Source organism: Canis lupus, chromosome 3, assembly GCF_011100685.1.
Source record: "Canis lupus familiaris isolate Mischka breed German Shepherd chromosome 3, alternate assembly UU_Cfam_GSD_1.0, whole genome shotgun sequence".
Classification (NCBI taxonomy): Eukaryota; Metazoa; Chordata; class Mammalia; order Carnivora; family Canidae; genus Canis; species Canis lupus.
Genome location: NC_049224.1, coordinates 24,216,834 through 24,236,780, shown reverse-complemented (window position 1 = coordinate 24,236,780; position 19,947 = coordinate 24,216,834). Strand labels below are relative to the sequence as shown.

At 41.9% G+C, this 19,947-nt stretch overlaps 1 long non-coding RNA gene across 1 annotated transcript; it reads left to right on the top strand.

The window, feature by feature from the left end:
* The first annotated feature begins 1,241 nt into the window (after positions 1-1,241).
* Positions 1,242-16,798, top strand: LOC119870743. Its single transcript, XR_005356304.1, has 3 exons — positions 1,242-1,436; positions 2,281-2,421; positions 16,702-16,798. It is a non-coding gene; the product is annotated as an uncharacterized LOC119870743 (long non-coding RNA).
* The last annotated feature ends 3,149 nt before the right edge of the window (positions 16,799-19,947 follow it).

The window sequence follows — 19,947 nt, the reverse complement described above, 5'->3', positions numbered from 1 at the left end:
AATGTAAACTTTTACTTTAAGAAAAATTCCATTTGTTTTCTTTGGGGTCTTGATTCCAAAAAGTGAAAAATTATTGGCAGAAGGGCTTCCCTCTTCAATAGAGGGAAGCACTCTGGTGGTAGATGTGCTGAAAGTAAGAGAAACCTCTGGTAGAGGTGGGTGGAGGAGTCGATAAACTTTGGAAGTAGTCCAGTAGAGTATGCACAGTTTTAAGTGTTGCTTCACTGTATTAGAAGTCTTTCTTTCCTCAAATCCTCAGGATTGTTTGTTATGGCTTGACTGACCTTTTCAGGAGTAAAGAATGAGCCCTTCCCTTGCTGGGGATAGGGAGGGAGAAATCAGCTCCAGCCCTACTTGGCCACCTACGGATGGTGCGATGTGGTCTGCCATCATATGTTTGTATCAGACTTGTTGGGGTCAAGGTAGCATGCAAGGTGGATTTATGAAACAGACCAATGTGCCAGGAATGCTTGGGGAAAGGAGACTGCTAAAATTTTTATATATATTTCCTAAGTATCATGTGGTCTTAGGAATATTGTTTTAGCACCAAAGCTAAGTGTAATTTTTTAACACTAACTTTAGGAAAATCTCTATTACAGAGGCTTCCTTATAAGAAATATCTTCAATGCTTACCACGTGGCAATACTTTTGACTTTTAACTTTGAGTCTTTTCTCCTTAAAATATGGTGGAAATTAAGATACTTTGATTACTTTGATTTCGTATAAGGATATATAGGACAAAAGAGTAATTTGGGAGTTTAAAAATGAACGTCATAAGCGAGGAAAACAGGTAACCCAGCAAAAATAAATAGTCAAGTAATTCCTACAGAATGAGAGTAACACAACAATATGATGGTTTAGGGAAAGGACTTAGAAAAGAAAGACCATTTGCTAGGATTTTAGAGGTTGCACTAATTTTGGTAGAGCCAAAACATGTCATTAAATGCAGGTGTTGGGATTTGGTGAGGCTCTGATCACGAATGGTAGAAAGAAGAAAAATATTGATTATAACACCTAGCATCCGCAGTTAGGTAAAACAGAAATACTAGAAAGCATTCATACTAAAGAGAGAAAACAGCCCCCCACCCCACTCCACACCCCCCCCCCCTCCGGAAAAACAAGAAATAGTTGAAGCTAACTAGCAATTATTGGGCAAACAGTTGTTTGGGAGTTTCTGGTTGTAGAAGGACGGAAAAATTTTGGAGTGATTTTTTTTTTTTTATTAAATGCAGGTTTGAAAACACATAAATAACAGTCCTGTCCATCCACAAAGGAGGGGTTCAGGATAGAGACTAGACCAAAGGATGAGAGATGCTGAAGTAACAGAATGAATGAGCCGGAAAGTTCGCATCTGGTTTCTGAAAAGAGCCTGGGCGATGAACGTTCATGGAATTATTACCGGAATCATAATAACTCTCCCCAGTAGACACCATGAGGTATTTGTTAAATGATGTCATTGCTCTTTTGTTGCTGTTGTTAATTTACTACCTAAGTAACCAGTGTTCGTTATAAATATGTTGGAAAATACAGAAAAGCATAGCTAAGAAAGGGAATGTTCAAGAGAATATTTGCTTGAGATCACTATTTTTAACCCTCATGACCCCAAAGAGTACTCAATAATTAAGTGCAGAAGGTACTACTTATTGGATGCCATTCTCCTAAGCATATTTCCAACTGTTTCTTTTTTTAAAAAAGATTTTATTTATTTATTCATGAGAGACAGAGAGAGAGAGAGGCAGAGACACAGGCAGAGGGGGAGGCAGGCTCCCTCTGGGGGGCCCGATGAAGGACTTGATCCCAGGACTCTGGGATCACGACCTGAGCCAAAGGCAGATGCTCAAGCACTGAGCCACCGAGGTGCCCCTGCATCTGTCTCTTCTCACAGGAACGTAAGCTCCGTGAGCATAGGGACTTTCTTTTCTGTCTTGATTATCAACTATCTCCCAAACACCTGCAGTGCTGCCTGGCATGCAGCGGGCCCTCGATAAGCATTTGTTAAATGAATAACTAAACCACCTTCCTTAATATTCTCCATCGATTTTATTGTCATTCCTATTTACTGATGGAGAAACAGGCACAGGGAGGTTACGGTGACAGCCCCAAGTCACTTAGTGCAGGAGTTAGAATGTGCACCCAGAAAGTCTGACTCTGGAGCTCATTAATACATTTGGTTGTCACTCCTTAGGCAGAGGGGGAGCCTATTGAAATTAAGGTCAGTGGGATGATGTTAATAACACCACACTGAAACTAAGACAGAAACTCATTACCTCCTTGCCACAGGTGCCATCAAGGACTTATGTTTTATTCATTGAGCGGTTCTATTAACCAGTAGCTTCAGAAGCTGGGGACAAAAGAAGAAAAATGTGAAGCTATTGGACTCTCTGTCTCTCACCATCCTGCTCCAGAAATATGTCACCTAAGGTTAGTGACTGAATGGTTTCATAGGTGAGGATTATATGGACTGTTGGGATTTCTAGAGTATTACAGAAGTGAATGTTTAGAAAAATACTGGTGCAATTCTACATACAGGTGCAGGTCTCCATACGCCTACATTGTCAGAGTGAGCGTCGGTGTCATTTCGTGTCGAGGTCAGTACGTTGGGACTTTCCCTCTTGCCTATTTAACCAAAGTAAGCCTTTGTCGCTAGAATAGGACCGGGATTTGCTTTCCTGGGAGATGTGGGCAAATCTCCATAGAGCCAGTTCACTGGGTGCCAGGGATAGAGAAGGCATCACAGGAAATCTGCAAGTACAGCCCCCGTCACAGCCTGTGCAAGAGGCGGGGAGGGATGTACTTTCACCACGTGTCCTGAGAATGTTTGTGTCAGTATGTGAAAACGCACATTTGTGGATTAAAAATAGAGATCAAATAAAACATCCAACTTCTTGCTTTGTAGCAAAAATAATTATGGATATAATGTGCTTCATGTGTTCATGACCCTTAGAAATCCCTTTAGGTTTAAGCTACCAATGTAAAAGTACCAATTGGTTAGGTTGTACAGCAATTTTTTCATTCATTCAACGAATATTTTTTGAGCAGGAACTATATCCCAGGAACTATTCTATTGAACTTCTTGGATTCCTTTCAGGCTTTATTACATCATTATGACAATAGAACCAGGTACTTCTGATTTTCAGTAGTTGCTCCTGAAAAGTTTGAAAGTTTTCAGCATCCCAGAAAGGATTTCAGAACATCCTACATCTGTGCCGATACCCTGAAAATATGTATTATTTCCTTCAGGATTAAAGACATCTGGGAGCAAAACAAATTTTGCTGGAAACTAGAAATAGCCTGTGAGTTCAGAACGAAAATAAATGTTTGAGGGTAGGAAGGAGGATTTGTTTTCAAGGAACACGTAGTTTGTAATAATCCTGCAGTAAGTAAGGACCTTCTTGAAAACATTGCCTCAGATATTTCTTTTAAAGTCATGTCGTCTGCCATCTTGTAAGTTGATTTACAATGTCCTGACGTGGTGCCAAACTATTTTTGGCCAAACTTTCTGTATTTACTGTCTGCTAGTTCCTTGGTTAGGAGTTGGGAACTGTGCACTTAGGCTCCACATGGGTGGGAAAGCTCCCTTCATATCTGGAACACCACTGAACGATCCTGAGGTGGCAGACCATAGGCAGTAGTGGCAGGAAGCAGATGGGCCCCAAATCAGCACGTGTAACATCTTGGGCACCAGCATCTCTATCAGTTATGGAAGGGGCTTCTGGAGCCTTGGTTCCCCCAGGACTCAGTTTGCTCATGTAACATAGCTGGCCCCTACGGGGACCTGAGCTGGTGTGGAGGCTCTGGTGGTGTGGAAACACCCTAAAGGGACAATTCCTGGAAATCATGTCCACTTGGATGGGGGATTTTCATTTCACTGAAAACCAAAGAGGAAGGTTTCTGCCTTCTGGTCCCCAGTGAGGAAGTGGGAGGGCAAGGACCTACACCAGCTATTCATTTTTATTGATTTTATTTTATGTTATTTTTTTTTTTAGAGAATCTGAAACCAAGGCTTACGCAGTGCTGTGGCTTTAGGCCAAAAGGGACAAAAATGGGACCCATAGTTGGGGGACAAAGGCAGGCAAGTTGAGTGGCTCTGGCACAGTGTGGGCTTCAGGGAACATAACACGGCAATAGTGAGAATGTCAAGACACCCAAAAAGAACCAGAGCCTGCTTCAGAAACTAGGGATACTGTGAGGCCCTTGGAGGGTAGAAAAAGCAAGAATTGTACTAATTTAGCTCTTTCAGCCCTTGTGAGGCTGTTCTAGTGAAAAGGGGGCAGATGAAGCCCAAAGCATTTGGTTGTAGTAGAGCCCTTCTTCCAAGCAGAGCTTATTCCAAAATGACAAAAGCAGAGCTTTCTGTATTGAAATGGGAGAACCAGGAACTCCCCACCCAGCTTACTGGGCACCTGCAGCTTTTACCGCTCCTCCAATGCTTCCGATTTGCAGCCAAGGTTGAGAACATGGTCTCAGAGTAGTGCTTCTCAAACTGTAGTGCGCCTACATGTGGCCTGGGGACTTTGCAAAATGCAGATTGGGCTTCAGGAGGTCTGGGCTAGGCCCGAGATGCCGCGGGTCTAACAAACCTCCAAGTGGTGCTGAAGTTGCCCGAAGGTAAAACCCTCTTCCAACAGCAAGATTGCAGAGTACTGGTTCTCACCCTTCAGTGACTATCAAGATCTGCTGGAGTGTTTATTAAGACCCGGATCATTGAGTCCCACTCTCAGCTTCTGATTCAGTAGGTCTGGCGTGGGGCCCGACAATTTGCATTTCTTGCAGGTTTGCAGGCAAAGTAGCTCCGGACATGATTGCATAGGATAAGAGGTCTGCAGCCTGCCCATGCCTGGCACACTCAGAAAGCCTACCCGGTTAGGTACCTCCACTCCTCTCCAGCCCTCCCACCTCCCAGACCCTGCTATCACCGAATCTGACCCAACACACCCCTGGTCGATCCTCTTGTGCAGTCAGGTTTGAGAACCCTTGCTAAAAGATCTCACAAGTCACATGAGGACTTCAGATCTTATTCTAAATATAATACTATATACTGGAGCTGATGAACTCCTGGCAGCTAAACTGCATGCCTTTCCCTGGGTAGATGAGTAAGTAATCCCTAGGAGGCAGATACCATCTTCATTATAATCTCTTTTATTACAAATGAGGGAGACTCGGAAAGGTTAGCCAGGCAGCTTTTTAATTCCTGCAGAGAAATACATTAAAAGGTACACAAATTGGTTCATTTTGAAACCTACTCATGCCAAACTGACTATATAGTTTTGCTCCTACTTTCTATTAACTTCGTTCTGTTCCATTATGGGTTTTGTGGCGGAAGCTAATTACTGGGAGCCTGTGATTTGAAGTGGCAGGTAATTGAAACTTGGGTTCTCTGTGAATATCCCTGTAATGCCTAATACATTATTAAATACTAATTATTTAAAACACAAATGAAGCCAATTGAAGTCAGCCCCAGCAGTTAGTGGTTAAAAATAAAAATTGAGACTACAGATAATTAACACAGGTCCAAAAAAGCTCATTTCAAGTTAGCCTGCAAAAATTATTTTTTGTCATTTGGTATTAATTAGGGCATGCTAATATAGCTATTTTCATTTATTTTAAATTAATTTTGTTTAAAATTATGTTTAATTTTATTTTATCTGCACTTACCTCATGTACTCGGAATAAAAAGCAGAACAAAGCTCTGAATCCAAGAAATAAAGGAAATGATCTATCACACACTTGTATTAATATTTAATCTCCTTTACTGGATTAATACCCTGATGTTGCCAACACAAACCTCAGTGGAAATGGTGACTCTTTTTAGGAGAATATGGAATCGGATTTCAGTTTCAAATGGGATGTTATTATCTTATAAAATTTGATCACTTGATTGTTTTTGAAAATTTGGGGAACAGACAGAGGGAGAGAAAGAATCTTAAGAAGGCTCTGTGCCCAGCACGAAGCCCAGCCTGGGGCTCGATCTCAAAACCCTGAGGGCCTGACCTGAGCTGAAATCAAGAGTCAGATGCTTTTTTTTTTTTTTTAAAGATTTTATTTTATTATTTATTCATGATAGTCACAGAGAGAGAGAGGGGCAGAGACACAGGCAGAGGGAGAAGCAGGCTCCATGCAGGGAGCCCGACAGGGGATTTGATCCCGGGTCTCCAGGATCGCGCCCTGGGCCAAAGGCAGGCGCCAAACCGCTGCGCCACCCAGGGATCCCAAGAGTCAGATGCTTAACCGACTGAGCCACCCAGGTCCCTGGCACTTGATTGTTTTCTTAAATGGAAAAATGTCTAATTAGGACAATGAGATGTACACATTGAAGTAAATATCATAAAAATGTAACTATAAATAGTATACATTTACACGTAATATAAGCTATCTATCTGTGTCTATATCTTTATCTATAAATTTCCTTCCTGGATTTTTGCTTCTGAAATTGTTCATCTGAAACCTTGGATCCTGCATGGTGTCGTGTATAATGATGCATCTTGCACAAGAGCAGAAAAAATAAATGTGCAGATTTCTAAAAGTATAGTCAACGTAATTGCTATTGCTAAACATATGTCTATGAAGTACAGAAAAGATTCCAGAATTCTGTAGTGTGCACTTCTCCAGTACAAATCTGCCATACTGCTATGAAAATAACAGCCCGGACTTCCTCTGACATCTTCTGCATTGGGGGGTTGGTAGCAAAATCTAATTCTAGGTCATTAACATCCTTATGGAGGCCTTAGAACCCTAACTTCCGGCGCCTAATTCCCTACAAGAGCAACCATGTATAATGCTCGTTATAGTTGTAATGAAAACAAACCTGAGAGTCCCAGTTGGGAACATTCGTGGCTATAAATACAGGTAGAAACAGTATGTCTTTCTGCCCCTGGTCCGTCTTATTGGCTCTCCTAGATCAATTGATGGATTGATAATATTTCTAGGATTTAAAAACAAAACAAAACATTGATAAAGAGAAGGTTTTCCAAAGGAGCCCGGCCAAGGAGGGCGCAATGGTTGTGTTTTATGCCGGTAACATTTGACCCAGTTGACCATTCATTTAAACTTTGCTGTAAACACTGTCTGCATTGGACTTCCAGGAATCACATTCTCTTGTTTTTTCTTCTACTCCTTGGGCATCTCCCTTCCTTGTTGGTGCATCTACATATTTCTTGTGTTAATCTCATCCAGTAGATGTCAGGCGTATATGTATGACTCAGCCTGGGTGTCCTCCTTGAACTCCAGACTCACATAGACCATTGCACCTCCTACATCTCCACTTGAATGTTAATATGGGTCTCAAACCTAACACGTCCAAATGCAAACTCCTGCTCTTCCCTTCTATCTCCTCTCTCTATTGTCTTTCCTATCTCAGGGCCTCCATTGCTACCAGGCTGGCCCAAGCCACTGTTCTCTCTTGCCTGGATTAAGCAAGAGCCTACTATCTGGACTCACAGGTCCATCCTGGCTCCACTTTGGTTTAATCTTATCAGAGCAGCTAGAGTGACTCTGTTAAAACCTACGTCAGATTATGTCATTCCGCTATTGAATGTCCTCCAATGGTTCCCCATGTCTTTCAGAATGGATGCCACAGATGGGCTAGATTTGTGTAGGGTTTTTGTACACCTGGCTGATAGTACCTCTCTAATTCCTTTTTCTACTGCTCTCCATCATGTTCAGTTGGCTCCAGTCACACTGATCTCCTTGTTGTTCTTTAAGCATACTGAGCCCACTCCCACCATAGTGCTTTACACTTGGATTTTTTGTTTGCTTGGGCCTCTCAGCCTCCAGATACTTGCTTGGTTTATTCTCTCACCTCCTTCAGATTTGTATTAAAGTGTCACTTTTTCAGTGAAGACTTCACTGAACATCTATCTAAAATTCCAGCTCTCTTGTCCAACACTTCTTGCCCCCTTCTTTGATTTATTTTTCATGTTTAGCCTATTATTTGTTTGTTAATTTCATTTATTACCTACCCCTAATTTGTATGCTCCACGGGGGCAGATATGTTTGCCTGCTTTGTTTACTACTGCATTCATCCCCAGTGGCTCAAGAACACCTGGCCTTTATTAATTAGTAGCCAATAATATTTGTTGAATGAAAGAATGACTATCTCCTTGCATGTGGTTCTTCTGAACACGTGAGCAATGTGTGACTTGTTTTCCAGAACTGTTTTTTAATATGCTTTCTCCCTACTCCTCATTACCTGTATGTTCAAAAAGCTAGGATTCTGTTTTCTTTTCTTTTTTTCATTCAATTCTTACTGAGTGACTGTTATGTTTCAGACCCTATGTTAGGTGCTGAAAAATGCTATAATGAAATGAACATTGTCCCTAGTGTCATGGAGTTTGTCATATGGTTGTTGGAGAAAGATGCTGGATGAATAATAACACAAATCCATGCCGGCTGTAGATTGTAGTGAAAGATTATGAAGGCAGAAACAGAGTAGTATAATAAGAAGGACAACACAGGGCACCTGGGTGGCTCAGTGATTCAGCGTCTACCTTTGGCTCAGGTTGTGATCCCAGAGTCCTGGGATCCAGTCTCACCTCAGGCTCCCTGTGGGGGGCCTGTTTCTACTCTGCCTCTCTATGTGTGTGTCTCACAAATAAATAAATCTTTAAAAAAAAAAAAAAAGGGACACCTGGGTGGCTCAGTGGTTGAGCATCTGCCTTCTGCTCATGGCGTGACACCCAGATTGGGGATCGAGTCTTGCATTGTGCTCCCTGCAGGGAGCCTGCTTCTGCCTCTGCCTATGTCTCTGCCTCTCTCTGTGTCTCTCATGAAAACAAAAATCTTTCAAAAAAATAAAAAATAAAAAGGAAAACAGAGGAAGTAGGGAACTCTAGATAGCATGAAAAGTCCACCCTAAGGAGGTGACATTAAAGCTGAGGGAAGGTGTGAAGGATAAGGAACAAGTAAAGCAAAACATAAAGTCTGGTGGGGGTGCATTTCTGGGGGAGAAAACAATCCCATGTGAAGGCTCCAAAGGAATGAAGAGAAACATGACATCTTTGAGGAACCAAAAGAAAGCCAATGTGATTGAGGTGAGAGAGACTGGCAGTTCCTGTAGGTTCTACAACATCATATAATGGTAAAGAGATTAGAACTCTAGAGCCAGACCCCTGAGGTCAAATCCAGGCTTCATGGCTTAATTAGCCTATAATATCTGACAGGTTACTTAACTACTCTGTGGCTTAGTTTCCTCATCTGTAAAATGGGGATATTTACAGTGCCCACATCATATGGTTGTTGTAGTATCAAATGAGCTGTTGCATGAGAGTACTTAGGACAGTATCTGCAGTGTAGTAAACATTATTAAAATGTTTAATAAATTGAAACATGCATTCTGAATTCAATTGCTTCTCACCACATCTACAGCTGCCACTCTGATCCACCAGCATTTCTTGCTCTGTTCTTCAAATCGCCTTCTATTTTTGCTCTTGGTATTCACTCCTGACCCAGTATAATCCATTCTCCATTCAGAAGTCAGGGTGGATTGTTTTCTTATTGAAATTTAATCATGTCATTCACCTGCTCAAAACATTCTTAGATTTAAAGTAAACCCACTTAGAATTAAATACCAAGCTTTTTCCAGGGGCCTTAAGGCCCTCCGTAATCTGGCTTTTGCCTGCCATTCTGGACTCATTTTCTACCAGGTTCCTTTCACTCACTGTGCTCTTCTGTCTCAATCTCATTCTCATCTCATGGGCTTTCAATGTCATGTTTTCCGTATCCAGGATGTCTGTTCTCTGGCTCTCTCCTCCTCGCTTTACAGGTCTCTGAGCTCAAATGACATCTTAAAAATAACTTTTAGGCTTATCACATCTAAATAGACACACACTTTGTCTTTGGTCCCTATAAATCATTAACTGTTTATTGTTTACTTTAGACTCTTTCTCAGCTGAAATTATGTGACTGCTTTCATTGTTTACTTGTTTCTTGCTTCTCTTCCTTACCGGCTGTGACAGTCTATAACTGTTGTATACTAGAGACTCAATGCCTATTTGTTCAATAAATGGATTTTTTTACATATCTGAAAACTGAAAGAAAAATGATTGAAGACATTTTCCTAGAGGTTGTGAATTATTTCCAACTTTTCAGCCATACGGGTGGAAAGGCATCTTTTTAGTTGTCTCATTTGTTTCTTTTCTCCCAGTGACTGTTGTTTGGTGCTGCCCGTCATTCAGTATCTGAAAACTGTTGCTTTATGTATTTTATCTGTTTTGTTGTTGTTTAAAACCAAGGAGTAAATCTGGTCCTCATTTCTCTGTCTTCGTGGAAACTAAATAATTCCACATATATGATTTTTATGGCTCCAAATGATTGTACTTTGTATGGACTTTAACAAATGGAGAGCATCTCGACAAAGGCAATTCCTGCAGATTATTGTGTTTCATTTCCATTTGTACCCCAGGTCCCTGATACTAAGTGAATATGCTCCCATCTTGGGATATCATGCATGGTGTTGGGAGTTGTAGGGCTACAAACGTAGAAGGGTCTATTTAGCATTTCCTTGCTCTTTTCCTAGGACTCATCTCTGTTATTTCGATCTGGTTGGTTGACGAACCAGGGCAAATCTCAGAGTAGATGCTTCTTGGAGACCCCAAATCCAACATGTGACTAGATCTTATATGGTTCTTTAAACAGTTCTTGCTAATCTTTCCCTAAACCAGATAGGCTGTTTCTAATTTCAGTGCTAGTAATAGGAATGCACTAAGTGAATATCTGCAAGAATTGAATTGTTCTGAGAGTCAACATAAAGTTTTTTTTTTTTTTAAATTTTTTTTTAACTTTTATTTATTTATGATAGTCACAGAGAGAGAGAGAGGCAGAGACACAGGCAGAGGGAGAAGCAGGCTCCATGCACCGGGAGCCCGACGTGGGATTCGATCCCGGGTCTCCAGGATCGTGCCCCGGGCCAAAGGCAGGCGCCAAACCGCTGCGCCACCCAGGGATCCCAACATAAAGTTTTTGATATAAGAAAGGTGCCCCTACCTCCCACCCTGGAAATGTACTTAAATGCTAAAATTGAAAAGATGTGGAAATTTACCCAATGGATCTAGATTTGGAATATAGAATGTAGTTCAAAATGAAAAGATGTATTTTCTATAGAAAATCAGGCTTCTATTTGATTTCTAAGCAAACTATTTCAACTTAACTATCCTGGAATTGCCTTTCTACAAACTAAGATGTGGATAATTAGACATGAATTCATCCACTAACACTTATACTTTCTATTTTCACTTAGAACTAAATAAATTTTCTCCATCAGTTAAAGGACTGAAAATGGATAATTTTGTTATAGCATTTAGCATTATTTGTTATTTAATCCTTTGTGTCATCAAAGGGAAACTCATAAAGAACTCCGATAAAGACTTTGCTATTGGTAATTGTTCTGACGTGTGATGCCAGTTTCTGCATTCAGACCTAATCCAGCTCCAAGAAGTTATGTATGGATACTTTAAATGTATTATTATTATTATATTTATAGAAATAAAGCATGAAGAACATAATGACACCCTGGAAGGAGGGAAAAAACTAATTTAGACTGAACAACTAGTTCTAATACAGAGCGGAGGATATTAAGTAGGGAGGTTTTTATAACATAATTTGAATTTTAGATGTAAATAGAATATCAAAACTTACTCTTCCATACTACTAGGTTAACCACAATGGCCTGACAGCAGCAGCATCTAGCATTTAGGTGCTAACCTGAACTAAAAGTTTCATTGGAATATTTTGGTTAATAAGTTGCTTGGAAGACACGACTTGTGAAAATCTCATTCATCAGATATCTCTGGGAGACACTTGCCAGAAACAGAGGGAGAATTATGACAAGGAAGGAAAGGAACATTAATTTTCTCAGTCAAGCTTATGTGGGTCAATCCTAAAATGATAATTTTAAATTGACCTGGGTTGCCAGGATGGCTCAGTGGGTTAAGTGTTCAACTCTATTTCAGCTCAGATCATGAACTCTGGATCCTGAGATAGAGCCCTGCATCAGGCTCTATGCTGGGAATGAAACCTGCTTAAGATCTCTCTCCCTCTCCCCCTTTCCCTTCTCTGTCTGTCACACTTTGTCTCTCTCTCTCCCTCTTAAAAACAAACAACAAACAGATAAATAAATCTATCTTTTTTTTTAATATGACATAAAAGTATTTCTTGGACCTTGGAACAAAATGCAAATGTACACTCATTCATTCAAGGTATATGTAAATACATGATAGGTAAGCATGATGTTTCAATCACTGTTGTAGGGCAGCCCGGGTGGCTCAGCGGTTTAGTGCCTGCCTTTGGCCCAGGGTGTGATCCTGGAGACCCGGGATCGAGTCCCACATCAGGCTCCCTGCGTGGAGCCTGCTTCTCCCTCTGCCTGTGTCTCTGCCTCTCTCTCTCTGTGTCTCTCATGAATAAATAAATAACATCTTTTAAAAAAATCACTGTTGTAGGTAATTTTGGGAACAGCAGTAGACAAAAAGAAAAATCCTTGCCCTGATAGAGCTTAGGTCCTATTAGAGGGTAGACATACAATAAAAATAAACATAATAACTGAGTATATGACGAAGGAGAGGAAGTGATAACTTTGGGGAAAATAATAGATGCTGAAGTGGGAATAGCAAGCTGGCTGCTGTGTCAATGACGTCTGGGTGAATCACATGTAAGAAGCCTGGTTTGATAAAAAATTTGAAGGAGATGAGGTCCTTAGCTAAAATGGTATCAGAAGAAATAGTGTTGCAAGCTGAGGGAGTGGTCAGAGCAAAGGCTCTAAGATGGGAGACTCCTTGAAGACAGAGGGGAGCAGCCAGGCCTGTGTGCACATAGTAGAAGGAGCAAGTGGGGGTGTAGGGGATTAGGAAAAGATCAGAGATAATACAGTTAGACCTTTAGGTTTTACTCTGAGAGATATGGTGATTTACCGTGTCACTCGAATCACCTCCCTATTCTTAAAGGATTCTATCCTTGGACACCCTTTTTGCTCTACAGACCTGAAATTAATTACGTACATTGATCATTATGGCTAAAACTGTGCTACTTCTGATCCCAAGTGCCGACCACTAACTTCTCTCCCAGAGCAGCAGCATAGCATCATCACTTACTTTATATTAAGGAATGATAAGTTTATGGTACTTAGGCAGTTAATGAAGAAATTAATAGCAGTAATAGTTTCATAAATTGCCTTTTACAATGAGCTAGGACATGAGTCAGCAAGCATTTCTTCCGTAAAGGAACAGAGAGGAAAAACCGTTCGCCTCTCTGGCCATATGCTGTCTGTTGCAGATCCTCAACACTGCCATGGTGGTGTGAAGCAGCAATAGGCACAGCGTCAACAGACATGCACGGTGGGGTCAAGTAAAGATGCACTTCCAACACCAAGTGGCAGGCTTGATTTAGGCCACAGGCTGTACTTTGCTTACCTTTATCACACGATGTAGGCGATCTATAGGTTTTGGAGTAGGAACCAGGGGGTGAGGAGGAGCAGGGCACGATGCAGGCAGGGAGCAAGCCTTCGACCCTAGTGTCAGCCAGACCTGTCCTTCAGGCTCCACTCTTCTATTTGCACAGTGCACACAGCAGGTGTTATGGGCTGGATGTCTCTGCCCTCCCCCTGCCTCAAATTCCTATGTTGAAGCTCTAACTCTCAGTGAAATGGTGTATGAGGATGGGGCCCTTTGGAGGTAAGTAGGTTTAGATGAGGTCATGAAGGTGGGGCCCTGTGATGAGACTAGTGTCCTTATAAGAAGAGAAAGAGAGACCAGAGTTTTCTCTATGTCTCTCCATCATATGAGGACGCGGCACAGGCAGCAATCGACAAGCCAGGGAAAAAGATCATTGGTAGGAACTGGGTCTACAGGCACCTTGATTTTGGACTTTCCAGCCCCAGAACTGTGAGAAAAAAATGTGTGCTGTTGAAGCCACTCAATCATGACATTTTTTTTATAGCAGCCCAAGCCGACTAAGACAGCAGGCATTCAAAATACGAGAGAATGTTTACCACATAGCAGGCTTTGAGCAAAAATTGTCACTTCAGGATACAATGACGACTTAGAAATAAGGGAGCAAATGTTGCAGGATAGACTGTTCTCTCTCTAAATATTGCCTCTGTCCCCTTCCCTCACTCTTGTCTTCCTGGTTCTCCAGTTACACAGATTTACACCTCCTGACGATGCGCGGTACATGTCTCTTACTTTGTTTTTGTTCTTCTTAGCTCTTTTTATGCCTCTCTTTTGCATATTCGTATGTACCCGTCTTCCAGTTCGCCAACCTTGGCTTGCATTGTGTTCAGTCTGCTGTAAAACCTACCCGATGATTTCCTAATTTCAAATATTATATTTTTCTATTCTAGAGTGTCCATTTGATTTTGCATATATTCCAATTTTGTGCTTCATTTAGTCTTTTCTAATATTTAACCAATTTTCTCCTCTCCTATGTGAATCACCTGTGAATCTTCTTTGCCCTCCACTGGTTTTTAGCAAACCTACTGTGTCCCTATGGATTAGCCTGCCTCATAAGTTTGGATACTGTGGTTTAAAGAAAAGGACTGTAGAGGCCCTGTGATTTCTTTCAAAAAGAGCTAGTTTTTTTTTGTTTGTTTTTGGCAGGCAGACGGATCCTGCTGAGGTGTGATTTTAGGCTTTCTTAGGGCTAGACTGTTCAATTATTTTTACCTTATTTGACCTTATTTCTTGTGGGTTCCCCTTGCTACTAAGGCATGCCCCTTCTGAAGTCTTGACTAAAATTATATAATGTTTACTGATGCATCTCCTCTTTGGTAAGGCTTAAATTCTAACCTCTATTTTCTCAGTATGGCATGCTGCTGAAATCCGTGATCGGATTTTGATCTTTGCAGCTGCTGTCTTCATCTGGTTTGGCGGACTCTCGCTCGACTCGTGCAGGGCTTAGACACTGTCCGCCAGCTTGTTGGGCGATGTGTACATGAGTTTCTGGGCTCCTTTTCTGAATTTCTCTCACTGTCCAGAAATTTGCCTCTGGCGTGCCTCACCCCTGTGAGACAGCCACTTCCTATGTGGGCCCTATTTCCCCGTGTTTGAATGTGGAACACGACCTCAGAGAAAAAGCCAGGGCAATGTGGAGCTCACCCTCTAGGCCTTCCTCCCTCAAGGCTCACAGCACCTGTATTGCTGGCTCCCTCCAGCAGTCGTTTTATATATTTTATCCAGTTCTTATTACAGTTCTCATCATAGCATGAATCCAATACCAGACACTCTGTCATGGCGGGAACTAGCTCCCTGCTACTCTTCAACTCACTGTGACATAATTTCCATCCCACTTCTCCCGTGGAACTGCTCCTGCTGGATTCACGCATGACTTCCATGGTGCTACTCCGGTGGATTGTCTCAGTCCTTATTTTGTTCTCTTAATAACATTGGATGCAGCTGACTGATTTCTGTCTTTGGCTCTCTCTCACTCTCTCCCTCTCTTTTAAAGATTTCATTTATTTATTCATGAGAGACAGAGAGAGAGAGAGAGGCAGGGCCACAGGCAAAGGGGGAACCAGGTCCCCGAGGGAAGCCCGATGAGGGACTCAATCCCAGGACCCTGGGATCACCACCTGTGCCAAAGGCAGACGCTCAACTACTGAGCCACCTGGGCGTCCCCGTCTTTGGCTCTCTTGCCATACACTTCCTTCTACCTCTGTGACTGTTTTTCCTCAGTCTTCTTTGTTGACATAACTCTCCTTTACCCAACCTTTAATGTTGGGGCCCCCAGGCCCTCTGATAAGCGCTCCTTTCTCCTCTCGCCACAGCCCCTTCACAGGTGATCTCATCCAAATCTTATGACTACCACAATATGCTGGAAAATTTCAGGTTTATATTCCCATGTCTAAGCTCCACAACTTAGTTCTAATGGCCTACTAAAGATCTCCCCGTGGATGACTCACAGGATTTCCAAATTTAGTATGTCTAGAGCTGAACTATTTTTGTGCTATAGGCTGACCTCTCCCTCTTCCCAAGTTCTTTCTCTCAGTACAGGGCATGCTCCTTCTCACCCTCCCTGCCCCACCTGTAACTGTTGCCAGACGCTTGGGAATAACCTGGATTCTTCCCTTGAGGTACATGAGGTTTCTATAGCTTACTTTTTGCTTAGTCTTTCAACTTCATGAGATTCCATCTCTCTGCTGGCTGATGACCTTACTTTGCCCTGCTCTCGGCCAAGTGCACATTTCTGGAGCCCATCAGAGTCTTTTATGTTAGGGTATTTGAGGGTCCAGGGGCTGTGAACCTTGAAATCACAGCATAGGACAGATACAGAAATCATAGGGAGACCAAGGTCATTCAATATAGATTAATTTATGTTTGCTATGCTTTGTTTTGCATGTTTAGAACATTTGTGATTAATTTTTAAGTAATTTCTAAGGAACTTCACAAATTTGGAGGCTAACAATGTGGATTCTAAGGTAAATTCTGTAAGGCTTGTCTTATAGAAGATAGGCCGTCTCACAGAACTGCTTTACAGATTGTGGAACTGCTACTAGCAGGGTGGACTAACAATTTATGTTCCACAGACTGAAATTTTAGGCTTATTTTTACTCATGGATAAATGGATGTTTTAGATTTATGTATGCCATGCAGTCTACTAAATGTCTTAAAAAATTAAAATACTTTTTTAAAAAGAACAATATATTTTAGTTAATGAGTTTCTAGAGAAATGGTCTACATATAATGATACTCTTTTTTTTATTTTATTTTTTTTAAGTTTGCCTCAGATCCCTAAGAAGCAGCACAGTACCCACCAACCCTCGGTGACCTCAGGCAAGTCACTTACCCTCTCTGTCTTTATTGTCCTCATTTATAGCTTGGTGATAATAGTGCCTGCCTCATTGGTTATTATGAGGCTTAAATGATTTAGTATTTATAAAGCGCCTACAATAACGCCTGGTGCAGCATAAACACGATGATTGCTATTAGATAAATGAAGTATGCCTGACTTTTTTTTTTTTAAATTTCTGTAATATTTTGTGGAAGAACGATGGAGTCAGCAACTCTGGATTCTCACCTTGGAGGTATTTGTTTAGCCTTGTGGCCTTAGTACACTTGATTTTTAGTATCCCGTAGTTTTGGTTCTGTGTCTGTAATGTAAATAACCCTAATTGATGACTTCCCTTGTGCTTCTATGAAGCACTTGACCCATATCATGTCACAACTACATGTCTAGTTAGGCTGTAGGGTAATAATCTGTATTTTATCTGATGTCTAGAGAAGACAATCACTTGCCTGAAGTCACACAGCTAATAAACATGGTATCCAGGCAGCCTCTTTGATTCCAGAACTCAAAGCTCTTGGCCTCCGCTCTCAGATGCCTCATTCTTTCTCAGAGCTGCTTGTTTCTTACTTACAGAGCTTTTAGGCATTGAAAAGCAGCCCAGATTTCAGCCAGGCCTCTGACTCCGAAAACGTCTGCTTTGGCTGTAGAAATCCTTGAGATTGTCTCCTTAGAACAGAGTGAGACATCTGCCTCTTGGTGTAGGCTGGGGTCCAGCCCACTTGAGCAGCTCACTAGCTCTCCCCAGAGGTGAGTAGTGCAGCCTGGGCTGGCCTTCCTTCCTTAGCTTTTGGCTCTCTTCTGTCATTGCTTTCTTTCTAGAAGGCATTTGCAATTGTAACAAGGAAATCATGCAGACCCTAAACCCAGCGTTCTTTCTGAATCATGTCCTAGTTTTCCTTGGCAACCATGTAGCTTGACCCCCACAAAGCAGGTCTCCTGTTGTTTCAGCATTTCAAAACCGAATCCTATTGTCAGTAGAATTGTTGGTTTTCCAGAATCTAGATTAGATTGCAGTGGCCCTCAATTGACAATGTATTTGTTTGTCATTCAATACCTCTGTGACCCTAATGGTGAGAAAAGCAGGCCAGGAAGGATCATAAGGTGGCAGGGTACTGTTCTCAGACCAGTAGAGTCTTCTGATATCTTTTAAGCCACACTGTGTCTGGGGCGTGGGGGCAGGATTCATCTCCTCCTCCACCCTGGACCAGTCTAGTCATTAACAGTCAGTGCTAGAAAGACTCTCCACTGTAGAAATAAGAAACTCAAGACCACTACAGGCTAATTGCCTTGCTCAGAGTCCTGTGTTACTTCAACATTTGGCCAGGACCAGCCTCCCTGATACCAATGCTCTTAACTCTGCATGGTGTCACCTCTTTCACACCAAACTCATGCGTGTAGCAGGTATGAATCCCAAACCACAGAATCAGGTGTGCAGCCTATTGAAGTGTGCCCCTCTACAAGATATGTTCATGCCCTAATCCCTGGAATCTGTGAATATGAATAATCAGAAATGGGGCCTTTTCAGATGTGATCGACTTAAGGTAAAGTCATCCTGGATTAGGGTGGGCCCTAAATCTGATGACTGGTGTCCTTATGAGAAGAGAGGACACAAAGGGACACAGAGAAGGGGAAGGCTGTGTGAATGCAGAGATGGAATAGAATACACCACCTTCCTGAGCACTAAGGATTATTTTAGGCTGATTACTTTTAAGAAATGACAGAGGAATGCTCTGAAGTCTGAGTAGAAATTACCCTTTTGTAAGAGACAGTTACATTTTTTTTTTTTGAGACAGTTACATTTATAAGGGCAATCTTCATTTTGGGGGTGTCTTCCTCTCTAGACAAATCCATAGATTTGTCTATAGTTATCCTCTCTAGCAGGAGGAGGATAACTAAATCTCCAGAGACTCTTACCAGTGGAGAAAGCAAGGACTTAAATCCTCATAGCCACGCTCCCCTTGTTTACTGTGTTTTGCCTGGTGACCTCTCATAACTGCCCTCCCCCCAAATTTCTTTTGTCTTGAGCTGAAGATGGCATTTAAGAGGGTGGCTTTGGCCATTTGGGGAAGTTGATTACAGCAGTCCTAGGAAGCTAATATGAGGTGGCTAGTAAATATAATTTTATTTCTCTGTAATCCAAAACGAAGTTTCTTTTGTCCTTCTTCCAGGGGGTAAACACTTAAACCCAGTCCATTTAGGTTCCCCCCACCTCCCAGGTCTGTGTGTAGACTGCACTGCGTATGTGTCTGTGCAACCCAGTTGTCTGAGGACATGCCTTGTTTCTGCACCCGTGGCCTCTAGAGATGGAATGGCTCTAGCAGCTTCTAACCTACCACAGGGCATGAGATTCCCGGACAGGTGGCGTACATTCATGCATACTCACTTGAGGTGTTATGGATATTCCCAAAGTGAGTGCTTCTTTGTCATGATGGCTCTGCCGGGAAAGCCTTGGGGCCTCACTTTCCAACACAGACCTGTCTTCTCTCGAATTTATCCCACCTCTGCAGTGGAAAAAAGAAATAGACCCAGTTTCTTCTACCTCAATTTTTGGGACTCTTCCTACACTCGTCATCTATGACCTGAATCCTCTAACTTCCTAACTTAGACTTTTGGAATATAAAACCCCAAATATTTGCGGGGGTTCAGAGCTTTCTGTCTCTCCACATCCCTCCCCAAGCCAATAAACCCAGAATATTTGTTACAAGGGAGGGGGGAAAGAAAAGTGGAAAATGCTGGTGGAAAAACAACAAATACTAGTTTATGAAAACTATAATCTGGATGCATGTGATATAGAAGAAAAATGTACTCCTGAAGCCAAAGAGACCTAGAATCAGGTGTCAACAATGCTCCTTTCTAGCTGTAACTAGGGCAAGTTATAGATGCTCTGAGACGTTGTGTTCTCACTTACCAAAACAAGGAAGCAAAACACCTACCCTCTAGAATTGTTGTGGGTTCTAAATATAGAGAGATAATATATGTAAAGGCACAAAGAGGATACTAACTAGCCAAGTCAACATGGTCCCACCAACGATTGAAGACTGGGTCAATTTCCCAGTTCTTTCTGAAGGAGCCAGCATCCAAGGAGACACGAGCCATTTAGCCTGAAGACCCAATCCACATATTGTGCCCCCCACTCCTATGCAAGATGCTGCTTTGAGGATAGCTGGTTCTTTAATG